The sequence below is a fragment of the Hoplias malabaricus genome, chromosome 5 (assembly GCF_029633855.1).
Source record: "Hoplias malabaricus isolate fHopMal1 chromosome 5, fHopMal1.hap1, whole genome shotgun sequence".
Classification (NCBI taxonomy): Eukaryota; Metazoa; Chordata; class Actinopteri; order Characiformes; family Erythrinidae; genus Hoplias; species Hoplias malabaricus.
Genome location: NC_089804.1, coordinates 1,995,082 through 2,011,906, shown reverse-complemented (window position 1 = coordinate 2,011,906; position 16,825 = coordinate 1,995,082). Strand labels below are relative to the sequence as shown.

The window sequence follows — 16,825 nt, the reverse complement described above, 5'->3', positions numbered from 1 at the left end:
GTAAAAATTAAACTGAATGTGAGGTGTTCATTTGTTTATTCTCTCTTTGATTAGACGCTCTATAAAATGCTCTGTGTGATATTTTACAAACGTTCTTTGGTGACATTCTCCACCAGAAACTATTGATGATCTCCTCAGATTAAAATCTCAAGTTATGGCCAATAAAATGACCCAGGGACAGCATTTCCACAGATTCTAGATCATTAGCTACAGCCCATAAGCTACAGAAAGATCAAGGAGAAATGCAGACGCTCTCTTTGAAATCAGGCTGAAGATATGATCAGTACTTTATTTACGTCACTGAATAAAATGAAATAGGGATGAAGTAGAAGTGAAGAAACGATTGTAATTTTGTTAAAGAAATGAAACACGCTTCACGTGGGTGGAGTTCCATGAGCTGCTGCAGAATCAGGGCGAAAGTGAAGCAGAGAGAATGTTGTTTTATGGAAAGTTGTGATCTAAGATCTGTGCACCATGTTTGATAAGATACACAATTATTCACCTGCCACACACCTTAGGACTGTGATGTGTATAAAATAGACAGCACTGATGATGGTACATAGTGAATTACTGCCAGTAACACAGTGGACTCTGAACATCAACAATGACTTTAAAATAGACATTAGGAGTGATTCCCACACAAAGGACTCTGAAGATAAATTCAAAACTGATGCTGCAGCAAAACACCATCATCCTGAGGTCGACTGTGAAGCAGCAGAGGATTCCACACTTCACCTCAGTAAAAAGAGCAAAGCATTTACTGTGTATTTCACTGAAGGACTTTCAGTCCTGAACTTTAACGACTGGAGGTTTTATCATTGATGAGAATAGTTTTAGAACATAATCAATCAAAAGCACTTTTTACAACTGATCAGTGTCAGAACAGATGACGTGGATCAGAAAGCTCCAGCTGAAAGAAAAACTCCCTTGAGGCTGGAGGAAGAAACTCTGGGAGGAACCAAGACTCACAGGGGACCGTCCTCCTCTGATCAAACTACTGATAGAAATGAACAGTATCAGTCTGTCATTATACTACAGTGTAGTTATTAGAGCACTGATGTAAGAGTCATGAACGTAATGGGGGTTAAGACATTAATAATAATAATAATAAGAAGAAGAAGAAGAATCCAGTAAACAATCCTCCATCAGTGGGTCGTCATTTTCTCTGAAAACAGTAAAGAGATGGAGTTAGTGGCTGAGTGCAGTAGAAAAGTGTATGTGAGTATTGTCATTAGTGTAGTGACAGATCTGACTGTAACAGACTGAAGGAGGGAAACCAGAGGGAACACAGACATTAGAGCATCCTCAGACAACAACATCAAAACCAGAGAGATCTGAGTTTACCATGATCCCCATGTCCATGAGTTCCTGAAATAACAGCCTAAATCTAGAGGAAGAGGTTAGTTGTCAAAGGCTAAATTGAACAAGTCGGTTTTGAGCCTAGATTTAAAAACAGTGACTGTGTCTGAGTCCCGAACACTATCTGGAACCACTGAAGTGTTATGAATTCTGGGAACTTGTAAGAGGCCGGTGTCCTGAGATCTCAGTAATCGTGGTGGTTCATAGTGTGATGAGGTCTCACAGGTGTTCAGGGGCGAGACCATGCAGAGCTTTATACGTCAGTAAAGGAATGTTGTAATTAATACAGAGTTTAACTGGAGGCCAGTGAAGGGCTGATGTGATCATTTTCTGGGTCAAAGGCCTCTAATCTTCCTTCTGTAGCTATGTTTTGTTCTACATCAGTGAAGTGAGGTGATAGATGAGTTGGATTTAATAAAATAGAATGAACTGTTTGTCTAATATTTCTTTAGATTTTGTTGTTAAAATGTCCATAAAAGCATTGCTGGAGTGAAAGACTGTGATCTGTGGGTCAGTAAACACCTGATTGTTTATAAGTTTAGAGATCACACTAAAGAGTGCTCTACGATTGTCTTTATTCATTTAAATCAGTGAGGACAGATGTGCAGAACGAGCTTTAATGAGTGTCCTTCTATATTCAATAAGGTCTATCCAGCCACAGTGAAATACTTTGTTTAGTCGACCACATTTCCGCTCTAATTTCCTTACAGTGTGTTTTAAGGTGGCTGTCTGTTCATTAAAGCACTGAGTGAGTTTGTTTCTGTCGTAGATGTTTAAGCGTAAGTGGTGCTATACGATCTAAAGTTGATCAAAGTGTATCATCTGTATCATAATCACATGACAAGGGGAGCACAACCAAGAGACAATACAGAACAGAAAACAAAATTCAGCACCTTACATAACTCCCCTGTTAAAGGCATGCAAATGACAGGACAGGACTTCACAAGACATTCGATTAAACAGGGGACTGGAGTCGAGACAAGACTGGACTAGGCAGGGGAACAGGGACCAGGACATTTACAGGAACAGACACAAACACAGTGACAGGAACAGGGACAGAGACAAGGGCCAAAACAGGTACTGGGACAGGAACAGAAACAGGGACAAGAACAACCATTGGGGAGTGCCCAGGACTGGCAAAAGTCTGAGATGAGGTCGGAGAAGCCAGCCTGGGCACAGCTCCAGGAATCGACCCCGAAGAAAACTAAATGAGAAGACTAAAACACAAGGCTTCAAACATGGAACCAGATATAAAACAGCAACATAAATCACAGACAGCAAACATACATATAATCACATCAACAATGACCCACAACCAGGAATCACTGACAAGGACTATATCAGGACAACACAAACAAGAAACACCCGGGCACTAATTAAGACACGTGACACTAGAAACACAAGGGAAGGGTATCACATGACCTGGGAACAAGCAGGAAGCAGACACGAGGGGGGGGGGTGCAGTCACATGACAAGAGGAGCACAAATGGAGTAAGGAACAACACAGAACAGAACACAAAACTAAGCACGTTACATAAATAAATAGCCAATGTAAAGACAGTAGGTTTGTAATTAGTTTTACTGTGAATAACTCCATGAGTCTTAAATGGGAGCTGTGTAAAGTATATATCTGTGTTTCAGTGCAGTTTTATGAAGTGAAGCTGAAGTTGGGGAAACTGATGTTGGGTTATTACTGTGTGTGAAAGGAATCACTGCTTTTATTAGTGGTGTATGGATCTTAAAAGAGCACTTAAGGGTTGGTGAAGGCACAGGTTGCCGCCCTCAGAACAGAAGGAAGCCGATTCATTTGGAAGTGACACCACTTTCATGCATTTTTATGTAAAGTTTGACCTATAATTTAATCAGATTTGTTCATAATTCAGTGTAAAATACATTTTCTTGATTCACACAAATGACACAAATGATAAAATATAATGTCAGTGTTGTGATAATTTACTGAATAAATAAAGCCTATGTTGTCTACACTGGTTACTGTCCGTGAGTTGTTGGACACAAACACCAGAGACACATCGCCTGCTGCTTGGGTGATGATGAGTGGTTTATCACTTGTGGTGTGCACACAGTCAGAGACGATATCTAACACATTATTTCTAGCTTTTAATGGTGTTAAGAAGACACCCATTGACAGTGTCTCTGTAAACAGTTTAACACATGAGGACATTCTTTACCAGAGGCACAAAGATATTCATCATTGAACTGCTTTAAAATCATAATCATACTTGATGTGCCATAACAACTATGTTAGCGTTCATAAACCAGTTAGTGTTTAGCGTCTAATCCCTGATTCTCAGTCGTAATGAATTCTGGGGCCTGTCAACAACGCCCTGAAAACACAGATATTATATTTATCTCACAACACTTTGCTCTCTCACCACTATATGATTTTAAACATATATAAAATAGTATATAATATAGCTGAGCTTGTCAGAATTTACAGGCTCAGAAGTGACGAATATATATATTATTTTATTTTTCTTTCACTAATTAATTCCCTCTTGAACTAATTGTAAATGCATAGGATAAAGTACAATGCTTTAGCTGCAATATGTAAAATGTTTGTAAAAATAATAAAACAGGCTAAAACTGAGGACCTACAAACAAAACAGCAACTGTGTAAATGACCCAAGTTAGAACATTGTGTGTGTCTCTGCAGGGTGCAACCTGTCAGAACCTCAGGAGAAGGAGATCAGTAAATACCCAGGAGACTCTGTTCTCCTGCCCTGCTCCTGCACCGACCCCAACACCAAACCTCTGAGTGTGAAATGGCAGCGTGTAGACTCAGGTGGGACTGAGGTGTCCAGTGGAACAGACGGCTATAACGGTAGAGTCCACATGTTTAATGAAGGTCTTCCAGCAAATCTCTCTCTACTGATCTCCAACCTGACGGAGCAGGACCAGGGCACATACAGATGTACAATCAACAACAAACAGTCCGTCAACATCAGACTCAATGTTCCAGGTAAACTAGCATTGACCTTTAAAAAGGTTCATTATTATCTGATAGGGCAGCACAGTAGCGCAGCAGGTAGTGTCGCAATCACACAGCTCCAGGGGCCTGGAGGTTGTGGGTTCGATTCCCGCTCCGGGTGACTGTCTGTGAGGAGTGTGGTGTGTTGTCCCCGTGTCCGCATGGGTTTCCTCCGGGTGACTGTCTGTGAGGAGTGTGGTGTGTTCTCCCTGTGTCCGCGTGGGTTTCCTCCGGGTGCTCCGGTTTCCTCCTAAAGTCCAAAAATCACACGTTGGTTGGTGGATGGGCGACTCAAAAGTGTCAGTGAATGTGTGTGTATGTGTCTACGTTGCCCCGTGAAGGACTGGTGCCCTCTATAGAGTGTTTTCCTGCCTTGCACCCTATGATTCCAGGTAGGCTCTGAACCCACCATGACCCTGAACTGGATAAGGGTTACAGATAATGAATGAATGAATTATTATCTGATCAAAGTCAGCTTTTTAGTGAAGGGTGAACACCATCAGAACTGTAGCTCAATGAACAGAAACATCATTTTAAAAAAACATAACAGCTGTTAGGACACACCACTGAAGATCAGTGTCAAAACAAACATTCCCACAACACAGAACACCTCAGAGCTGGGGATAGGGTTAGATTTTAATATGTAAATACAAACAGCAGTTGTAAAGATGACTGTAAGAGAATGCTTTATGTTCCTGCAGGCTGCACACTGTCAGAACCTCAGGAGAAGGAGATCAGTAAATACCCAGGAGACTCTGTTCTCCTGCCCTGCTCCTGCACCGACCCCAACACCAAACCTCTGAGTGTGAAATGGCAGCGTGTAGACTCAAACGAGACTGAGATATCTGATAGAATGTCATCCTATGGAGGAAGAGTCCACAAGTTTAATAAAAGTCCTCCGTCAAACCTCTCTCTACTGCTCTCCAACCTGACGGAGCAGGACCAGGGCTGGTACAGATGTACTATCAACAACAACCAGTCCGTGAATATCAGTCTCATCATTACAGGTAAACTGGCATTGACCATATGGTGTTCGTCTTGAACTGATCGTACTCTGTGTGATACTCAGACATGCACGGTAACCAAGACATTGTCCAGACTTTACCTGGAGGAGCTGTATGTAACGTTTGTCCAAGACTTTATGCAGACTTTATTCTCCCAGCCCCCTGATAGAGACTCTAGGGAAAGTCTAAGTTAGTGGATGTGTGAACAGAGCTGCTAATGCTCCAGAGAATGTCCTGCATGTGTTGTACAGGCACCGTCCCTCGCCTATAGAGCACCCTGCACATTTCCTGCTGTGAGATGGCATCTGAGAAAAAAAATCTCCCACTTTTCACTACACTGTGGACGTCCAGACCTGATACACAGGAGTTTCTCTGGAGTTTCCCTTTAGTTCATTTGTGAAAACAATTATGAATAACATAAACCTGACAAACCCTTGAGAAGCAACATAAACATCTTCAGAGAGTTCTGTGGAGAGTTAGGGCTGAAGTTCAATGAAGAGGAATGTCTTTTAAGACACACAACAGGTTTTATATCACGTCACTGAAGATCACTGCCAAAAGAAAACGTCTGGAACCACAGAACACCACAAAGATCAAAAAGGTTTTAGCAAGTGGCAAGTTGTTTCATCACATTTCCAAACGATTGACACCAATCAATGACCTACTCAAAGCAAACACAGCATAATTTCACATCAAGGCTAAGACCCTGCTTTTCCAAATATCTAAGAGATGATAACAATCACCAATCCTACGTTTTAACGATGTTCAGAAGCCAGCTGTTGACTGAGTGTCAGTGCAAGCTTTTATACACCTGGGGACATGCTTTATCAGATGTGCAGTAAACAAGAACTATAAATCTTATCATTGACCAGATAATGTAAAAATCTAATCACTAGTGAATGTTCTTTGTTTGCGTGCCATAACAAGTACGTCAGCCATTATAAACAAGTTTCTGTGTTTAACACTTCTACACCAATGGTGTATCCTCCTCTGATTCTTGGTGATAATGCTAGCTTTAAAAAAAAAAAAGCACTGTATGCTTTTTTGCACTAATGAAAAACTCAGCTAGAGCTATGTTTAAAGGCATGGCATGTAGAACAATGCTTTGGCATCTGTAAGAGTGCAACAACACAAAGCCCAAACGAGGACGTATAAGAGAAACAGTACTTAGGTAAATGATCAAAGTTAGAACATGCTTTATGTCCCTGCAGTCTGCACACTGTCAGAAACACAGGAGGTGGTGATCAGTAAATCTCCAGGAGACTCTGTTCTCCTGCCCTGCTCCTGCACCGACCCCAACACTAAACCTCTGAGTGTGAAATGGCAGCATGTAGACTTAAATTGGACTGAGTTGTCCAGTGGGATGGCACCCTATGGAGGCAGGGTCCACATGTTTAATGAAGGTCTTCCAGCAAATCTCTCTCTACTGATCTCCAACCTGACGGAGCAGGACCAGGGCACATACAGATGTACAATCAACAACAAACAGTCCGTCAGCGTCAGGCTCAACGTTACAGGTAAACTGTCATATACTAATACTACTACACTAATATACTTTTAACTTAGATGTTCATGTATACAGCCTCAAACCAAAAGCAAAACTACGGCTATAGAAAAAACTACATCAAGGAAACAGAACCAAACACAGAATAGGCGGAGTGTCACATTACAATGGGAAATGCTGAGTGAGGGGACTGAGAGATTCGATGATAAGATAAATTAGACCAAACTGAATGTGAGGGATTAAAGCCAAAAACAGTATAATAATAACAAGAAGAAATTATTCCAATATATATACCAATATATACCAGTCAGATTCTGCACCATGCCACATGTAACCATTTCTGTTTTTCTCCAAAGCAGACTTCAGGTTGTAAAAAGGCTTTAACCTAAACTTCATATAAATAGTCAATTACCAAGTGTATTTCAGACAATTTGACAATGTGTGTTTGTAAATATCACTGTAGTTCAACTGACACATGGCTCTCATCAGCAGTATTTTTTTTTCAGGGAGTAAAACACATAATACATATATATATATATATATATATATATATATATATATATATATATATAACAGACACGTAAAGACTGTGATGTTAATATTTTATAACTGCGTTAAATATCTGGCATTTTTGGAGGAGAGGATTTAAACACACAAAGTTATTCAGGTGCACATAAACATGTGTATGTATAATATTTACTCAAGCAGAACTGAAAATTCGACTTAAAATTCACAACTTCTAAGGCTTAATATTTGATAAAATAAGACGTGTTGTTTGTCACTCAAAAAATCTTAGTAAAAGAGAAAAAATATCTTTCAAATCCGAAATACATTAGAAAAAGATTTCTATAATGATTTATGATGAGAGGATGTGCAAAGGCTAAATGGACTACTGTAGAATCAACCACATTTCTGAACGTGGAAAACACTTTAGTGAAACAGGCTGTGATCACTCTCCACTGAAGATCAACAGCTTCACCGTGGAGATCTTCAGGAACACCAAATTACTTGGTCTTCTAGCAGAGGATCTCATGTGGTCCCTAACAAATTTCTGTTCCATTATTGTTATACTATCAGAATCATAAATTATTACATCATCAACACTATATGAACAGTGATGAGTCAAACTGCACTGTCTTATTTCTTATTAACTTTCCTGATTTATTTATTTAGAATATACTTGCTGCTCAATGAAGGACTGTTTATTTGCTGCTCGTGTACAATGTCTACATTTCTGTTCATTATTGTTATACTATCAGTATCATAAATGATTATAGTATTTTGCACTTATTTCACCTACATCTCCAACACTATATGAACAGTGATGAGTCAAACTGCACTGTCTCCCCCTCCCTAGTGTTTATTATTTATCATTTATTGCTTATTCTTATTGTACTTGTCTTACGTTGTTGCACGTTTGCACTTGTGCATTTTATTTAGTCTTGCATCAGTTGTTTTATGTAGTATCTTGGTCCTGGAAGAATGTTTCACTGTGTATTGTACCCTATACAGGACTGGAATGACAAGATCCATTAGACATTACTAGACATGATTCATTTAAAATTGTTAAAAATCATGCAACACTTACATACCATCACTGAGAAGTAATTATTTAGTGACATGGGTATTTTAACATATGGAGATTTATTAAATGGATTGTACAACAATTAGTAAGTGGGAAAATTGAGTTAAAATCATAGCAGTTTATCTTTTCTTCTGTGTTCAAAGCACAGTTATGACGTGTAGTTTAGAGCCTTCCAAGTTTGGACTTGTTAAAATAATCTATAATCAGTAAGAATTCAAATAACATTACAGCATGCTTTGATTTTTCAGGCATAAACTCAGCAGATACATCTTTTTTTCCATAAGAACGTTCAGCCCATCATCATTATCTCCGTGTCTTTACTGATACTGCTCTTACTGCTAGGAGCAGCTTTGACCTTCTGGAGGTGCGGAAAAGGTATGACATTTGAACATTTTTAACATGTTTAGTGTACTCCAATAAACCCTAACATTACGACCGCTTCATTGGCTCTTCATTGTCACTGTCCATTCTCTCAGCTCCACTGACCACACAGGAGCACTCTGTAGTTCTACACTTACACATTGTAGTCCATTTGTTGCTCTGAATACTTTGTTACCCCCTTCCCCCCTGTTCCTCAGCGCTCAGGACCCCCACAAAGCAGGTGTGATGTGGTGGTGGGTCATTCTCAGCGCTGCAGTGACACTGACGTGGTGGTGGTGTGTTAGTGTGTGTTGTGCTGGTGTAGAGTGGATCAGACACAGCAGTGCTGCTGGAGTTTTTAAACCCCTCAATGTCTGGACTGAGAACAGTCCACCGACCAAAAACATCCAGCCGACAGCGTCCTGTGTCACTGATGAAGGACTAGAGGACGAGCGACACACACTGTGCAAGGTGGACCAACGAGGGAGGAGTGTCTCACAGAGTGGACAGAGAGTGGACACAGGGTTTAAAAACTCCAGCAGCACTGCTGTGTCTGATCCTGTGTCACCATATCACACCTGCTCTGTGGGGGTCCTGAGAACATTGTGAAAGGGGACAAAATATGCATGCAGAGCAACAGATGGACCATAGTCTATAATTGTAGAACAACAATGTGCTCCTGTGTGGTCAGTGGAGCTGAGAGGAGTGGTCTAAATGTTACAGTTGATAAGTGTATAATATTGTGCTTCAGCATCCACCCTTCAACCATGAAGCTTTACCACCACCATCTCACACACACATTCAGCTCAATTCCCAAAAAGCTCTATAGTAAAATAATGACGTCTGTATTAAATCATACTACAAATAAAAACATTTGGACCATTTTCAAATCAGGTGAAGTAGTAAATACAAGTATAAAGACAGTGCTATTCACTTTGGGATATTCAGTTCAGTACAGAACACGTATCTCTGAGTGAACTGTTCATATTCTACAGGAAGAAAAAAGAGAAACAAAGCAGAAACAGGTCGGGGACAAAATGATGAGGTAAAGAAACCTTTATAAATAGTTCTACCACCAGCAGCAGACAGTGTGTCTATTTATTTATTAATATACACCAACTCATTGCTTTCCTCAGGACGCCATTATATACACAACTGTTACTCACCGTGGAAATCCTAAACCAAGAGAAGAGCAGGTATATTTACATTTACACACTTTATTCAGCACAGAAAGCAACATATTTCTGTAACTATAACAATGTATGAGTTAAAACACAAGGTTTGTCAAGCCGTGCAAACAGCTGGATAACTTAAGATGCAAAACATTGTAATCAAAACTGTTTATGTAAATCATAACTGTTCTGTAAATACTTAAAAAACTTAATTTTCATTCTTTGTTCCTCTTTAGTTTTGATTTTTTGCCACTCAGTGCCTGAGATACAGATCTGTACCCATTTGTAAATTAGCAGAACGACTTGAAGGATTACCATATATTTTTATGAGGTTTTATTACACCACACTGATCTATTTATGAACCCATGGACTTAAAAAACTATAAATATACCACAATAAAACACAGCACGAGATGAATAATGAGTAGTCCATGATCTCTGATCCTTTTGAACTAGATGTTGGAAGAAATGTTCTATTGCTATTTTGAAGACATGGTTCTCTTGTGATGCATTTGCCTTGGTTTATTTGTTTGTTTTAAGGACAATGTAATTTACTCCACTGTGGCACATGGAAAGAAAGCCAAACCTGCTGCAACCGAGGTAAACAACTTACAGGAAGAATTCTGAGTGTAATTAATGAATGAGAAACTGATCCTATGAGAACTGACGAGTGATCTTTGTCTCCTACAGGAGGACGTCACCTACTCCTCTTTAGTGATTGGTAAAAAAGGGACAACACCAAAAATTCAGGTGTGTAACACAGAAAGAAGAAATGGACATGTGCAAATAACTCCTGTGTGTGTTTAACGATATAAACGTTGTCTCTAGGTCGAGGAGAACGTGACATATTCAGATGTGGCTTTTCGTAGGCAGCCGAAATCAGCCAAACAGGAGGTAAGTGGTAGAAATTAAAATATATGCTCTAAACATTTCAGTGTCGGCCTTTATCACATCTTCCACTCTTTTAAGGACACTTTCAGTTCTTCAAACAAACCTACAGCTGTAACATCTTTAAGATCTTGAGTGTTTAGTTGAGGTCAAAGTTTAAGTGGATTATATTGTTACTACTCTCCAGAAAAATGGGGAACTGATAAAGTGTTTGATAAAGTGTTTTAATGTTTTATGAAAACGTTAGCTTTCTGAACCTTCTGCAAATAGGTCAGAACAGACACACCAATATCCAACTCTGTGTGTGTGTGTGTGTGTGTGTGTGTACATTTTTTTTTGTGCGCACATTTATTTCTGTGCATCTTCTTCCAGGATGTGACGTATGCGACTGTGGCCGGCAGAAGATGAAGCAGAGGACGTTAACACAGACCTGAAGAAAGTCAAACATGTTGCCTCATATTCTTCAGTTGAATTTCTCTGGTTTCCACTGTTACTGAGTTTAATAATTAGTCTTAAGATGCTGTGATACCTCAGCCGTCCAAGGCCTGGAATCTTCACGGCACCAATGACCATGATCTGTGTTTGTAGGGTGGTCTCTCTCTCACACAAGTACAGTTCTGCCCAAAGAGGGACACTTACCTGGTGTTGGAGACCTGGGCGTGTGGCTGGTGGCAGTGTGTGTGACTGAGGAAGCTGTAGCTATTGGGGGTGGATTTGGTGGTGGCTAATAATCAGGAAGAAATTGTGCAATTCCTTTCATTCTTTCCTTCATTTCTCTCCCTTTCCTTACTTTTCCAGTTCCTCAGTTTATTTTTATATATATTCTTTCCCTCTTTAATTACTTTCTACAGCCTCTCAAATTCAATGTCTTTTCTTCTTTTTTATTTATTTCATTCTGTTTTCAGCAGCACACTCGTTTGCTTTTCTTTATTTATTTCATTGGTCTGAAGTTAATTTGTTTAAATTTATTCTACAAAAGATTTGTGTTTTTGCTTTATCTTTAGGAATTAATATATAATGCCATTATTTATTTTCCTTTATTCATTCATATTTTTTCTTTTATTAATTTTAGTTTGTTACAGTGTTTTACATTTTTCATTGCATACGTGTCACGGTTCACGGGGCGGACTGACGGAGGCGGACGCATTTGCTAAACACGATGAGTTTAATGAAACAAAACAGAGACAAACTACAAAGGAAACAACAAGACTAGGATATAAAACTACTAGGGACAGGAGATACACAGAACGACAAAACTACGAAACAAACATGACCTGACTAGAAAACGGGAGAAAAACAACACAACATGACTTGGGACAAAACAAAGGTGAAACAACGACAAAGGAAATGAAACGATGATGGGGGAAGGTTAGGAGACAGACAGATAACATGACCGACTTGACATAGGACAACGGAGAAAGGAGAAATGTTCGACAAACAGGACAGACACAAGGGAACTTAAATACAAGACACAAACGAGACACACCTGGACAGATAACGAGGAGGACGGGTTAACAAATGACAGACGAGGAGGCGGAACAAAGGCGGAGACTATAACATAAACAAACATAGCCATGTGTTAAAAGAGCACATGACCGGGGCAAACAGACATGACGAGACGAGGGCGTGACAATACGTTTCATTTTATTCACATTTTACATTATTTTATTGCATTTTTTTGCTGGATTTGTGTTGTTTGACTGAATATTAACATAAATGTTGTAGTTTGCCTCTGATTTTTCTGATTTGTATTTTAATGATAAACAATGCTGTAAATTTTATAACTTAGTTTTATAACTTAAGAATATATTTGTACAATGTTCAGGTAACTGGTGCTTTTTTACTTCTATATCCTTGTGGAGGATATAGGTTACTCATCAGGAAAGAAAACTGATTAGAAGATTAAAAAGCATTATTAATCCTTTATTAGCCTTGTGTCATTGTGAAACATAATAAATAATACAATGGATAATTGTTACCAAACTCTTCACAGTTCTGTAAATGCTTCTGACAGGTTACCCACTCCCTGTCACGCACTCGTCCTGTCATGCCTGTTTTCCCCGCCATGTGCTCTCTCTGCACATGGCTCTGTCTGTTATTGTCCATGTCTCTGCCCTTGTCCTGCCTTTGTTCCGCCTCCTTGTCCTTAAGCCTCGTTATCTGTTTCAGGTGTGTCTCGTCTGTTTAAGCTCCCTTGTCTCTTCCGTGTATCGGTCATTCGTGTTGTTTCTTTCCTACTCCAAGTCAAGTTTTGTTTCCTAGTCCTGTGGTTTTGTTTCCTTTCCATTCCAAGTCATGTCGTTTCTTTCCTGTAAGTCTTATGTCGCCTCCAATGTTTCCCTGTCATGTTGCTTAGTCCGGTCCGTTTTATTTCCTTTATCTTGTCGTTTCCGTAGTTGCCTGTCTTTGTTTTGTTATCTTTTGTTTAATTTAAAGTACTGTGTTTTAGCGTGTGCGTCCAACTCCGTCAGTCCGCCGTCCGCTAATCGTGACAATTGCTTTTGCCAAACAGTTTAAAAACATGAATAAATTGGTTATGTTAATTAGATAAGTTAAACCCACATGGGGGGGCAGCACTGCAGCAGGTAGTGTCGCAGTCACACAGCTCCAGGGGCCTGGAGATTGTGGGTTCGATTCCCACTCCGGGTGACTGTCTGTGAGGAGTGTGCTGTGTTCCCCCTGTGTCTGCGTGGGTTTCCTCCAGGTGCTCCGGTTTCCTCCCACAGCCCAAAAACACACGTTGGTAGGTGGATTGGTGACTCAAAAGTGTCCGTAGGTGTGAGTGTGTGAGTGAATGTGTGTGTGTGTGTTGCACTGTGAAGGACTGGCGCCCCCTCCAGGGTGTATTCCCGCCTTGTGCCCAATGATTCCAGGTAGGCTCTGGACCCCCGCGACCCTGAACTGAATAAGCGGTTACAGATAATGAATGAATGAATAAATTAATAATTCACTTGTAGCTATATTGATGGCCATTTTATCTGAAACACACATTATTTTTAACTTACCTGTCGCATAATTTATTTACCCCCCACCGTCCTCCATCTATCACTATAGGGACCACCACAGGACCACCATAGAACCACCAATTTACCCTAATAACACAATCTACTGCAGTGAAATCACAAGCATGACAAACCAGCAGTCTGACAGGAGATGATCTGAGTGGGAATCATATACTAATTAGTATCTAGTCAGTGGTGGTCTTATGTTGGTCTCTGTGCTGATGAAGGGGGGTTATTTCTGATAAAATGACCAGTTGGACCTGATAAGGAGGCAGCTCTGAGCTCATTTCCATTCATTTAAGTTTTTTCTTGCGTGCAGTTTCGGTAGTTGGGAGTTTTAGGGAACTTCATATACACATGACCCTTCACTCCTTCACAGGGCATGTGCAGTCGGGCTGAAGGGGACATGCTTCGGAGGGAGTTAACAGTTACAGCAGCACATTTAAAGCCCCAGTAAAGACTCCAGTACTTCTTTGGTTCTTCATCTTTTAAGCTACTGTGACTGAGCTGCAGATGTCTATCTGCTAATAAACATGAGCTGGAAGTGTCCATAGCATCGCTTCTCAAATCCCTCACTTAGAAACACTTCTACACTTTCTAATGACTCACCTTAAACGCCTCCACTCTAACTGTACAGCTGTGTATTAAGGTTTAGGCAGCACCCCTGGTCAAACGGCAATGATTTTCTATGTACAATAGCATTTCTCAAATTCAGAAATAATAAAAATAATAATTATGGTTAAAAAAGGAACTGCTGCATTGACCACGTCTGAAAACGTAGCAGTTCTATAAAAAGTAGCAAAAGTAAAATGGTGAAAATTATTTTGCATTATTATAATTTAATATACATAGGTGCCTTTCAACTTCTCATGTTTCTATATTTATATAAAAGCACCGAGCCACGTCCAGTGTGAAGAAATGTCCACTAACAAAACGAACAGGGCTCAGATAAGATGTGACCTTTTAATGAATGAGACTGATGTGGGTGCAGTGGGGTTTACAATTCACAAAGAGAAATAAAGTAAGTCTAAGGCCGAACCTGTTTGAGAACAGCAGGGAAACATCAAGTTTAAAAATGGTAAAATGTACTTTGTTTTTTTTTCATTTCTCCATCAGTGTGTTACACGAACTATATTCAAAACCTGTGCTGTCTGTGTAGAGATGTGGTAAACTGTTTGACTAGGGGTGTCCTACCTTGTAAATACAACTATGTATCTGCCCTCACCTCATTCTGTACCTCACTTTCCTGACCGCTGCCTCTCTGCTGTAAGAAGGCTCTCAGTAATGGGGCTTGTGGGAAATGAAGGGTCAGATTTTCAGACAAACTCTTGAGACTTCTGGGAGCTGGAGGACTTCGTCAGGTTCTTGGCCTTTTCTGATGCGTCTTTAGAAGTGTCTCCGTGGTGGCTCTGAGCTGCTGATACATTTGATACACTTTTGCAGTCGATCTCAAACTCTAATAGCCTTTGCAAAAACCCAAAATGCAGAACTGTGTGGATATTTCCTCATATCACTTCTACATGATGGGACAGTAAGACTACATATATACACTGTGCTTAACACAAACACATGCACATATCTGAATATCTTAACAACACTTGGGTCTCTAGGGACAACAGTATTGTTGCAAGTATCTCTTCCAAAAATGCTGAGTTTTTCTTGAATTCCTGACCACTGCTGATTATAAAGTAGTAAAGTACTGCTGTAGCAACACCACTGACCGCTGGTTAATGTGCCGCTGATCTACAAGCCATGAGAACAGAAGACGGTTGGCAGAAGTGTGAAGAATGAGTGTGAGAAAAGCAACAGTCACAAAGTGGAGGACCCATTTACATGTGACATACTGAACTTAAACATAGTTTTTAATTTCACACATTTTCTAGGACTAAAGACTGCAGAAATGTGTTCAATGTCGATGATTGGAACCAGAAACACATTCTTGAACTTATTACTGGAAACAGTAATGAATATAACGCCTGACGCCTTGGCCATTGGTTTACATTAGTCCTGAAAGTAATATTTGTCTAAGAACTCACTGTGAAGTTTAGAAAGTGCATGCTCCAAACCCTTCATGGCTTTTGTTTGGTTGCTTTTGAACCTGGACAAACCAAATTCCTGAAAAACAGAAAAGGACACTGTGAGGACACAGATATGGAATGTTCTATAGGTTTAAACACAGGTCTCTATTAGTGGTGCACTATGTACTGAAGGCCGATATATTTTTTTGCGGATGTGGATATGTGGATGTTTTTAGTTAATGTTATCGGTCGGATGTTGTAATTTTAGCTGATATTACACCACTGACGCCTTTATTGTGCTTGTGCAAATGCACTGACAGTTGTAACTACACAACTACGTCTGCCAAAAAAGTAAAATGGTGAGTATTATTTTGCATTATTATAATTTAATACACATAGGTGCCTTCAACTTCTCGTGTTTCTATATTTATATAAAATCACCGGGCCACGTCCAGTGTGAAGAAATGTCCACTAACAAAACGGACAGGGCTCAGATAAGATTGGGCGGCACGGTGGCTTAGTGGTTAGCACGTTCGCCTCCCAGCGCTGGGATCTTGGGTTCAAGTCCCATCTGGGTGGAGTTTCCATGTTCTCCCCGTGTCTGCGTGGGTCTCCTCCGGGGGCTCCGGTTTCCTCCCACAGTCCAAAAACATGGAGGGTAGGTGAATTGGCTTCTCTAATAACTGTCCTGGTGTGTGAATGAATGTCTGTGTGTGTGCCCAGATATGGATTGGCGCTCTACCCTGGGTTAAACCCTAGTGCCCGATGCAGTCCTCCAGGTGGACGGTCGTTCCTGGTCGAGAGTACGCTGTGCGCGTTTGGCTGCCGCTTCTCGCCAGTGTGTGTGTGTGGATTGAGCGTTCTGAGCAGTGTGGATTGTAAAAGCGTCCTTGGGTGTCTAGAAAGGCGCTATATAAGTGTAAAGATACATACAAGATGTGACC

The 16,825-nt window shown here is 40.2% G+C and overlaps 1 long non-coding RNA gene across 1 annotated transcript; it reads left to right on the top strand.

The window, feature by feature from the left end:
- The first annotated feature begins 9,832 nt into the window (after nt 1-9,832).
- LOC136696852 (uncharacterized) lies at nt 9,833-11,361 on the top strand. The gene is made up of 5 exons (XR_010802648.1): nt 9,833-9,997; nt 10,514-10,573; nt 10,664-10,723; nt 10,802-10,867; nt 11,234-11,361. It is a non-coding gene; the product is annotated as an uncharacterized lncRNA (long non-coding RNA).
- Nucleotides 11,362-16,825: the final 5,464 nt, after the last annotated feature.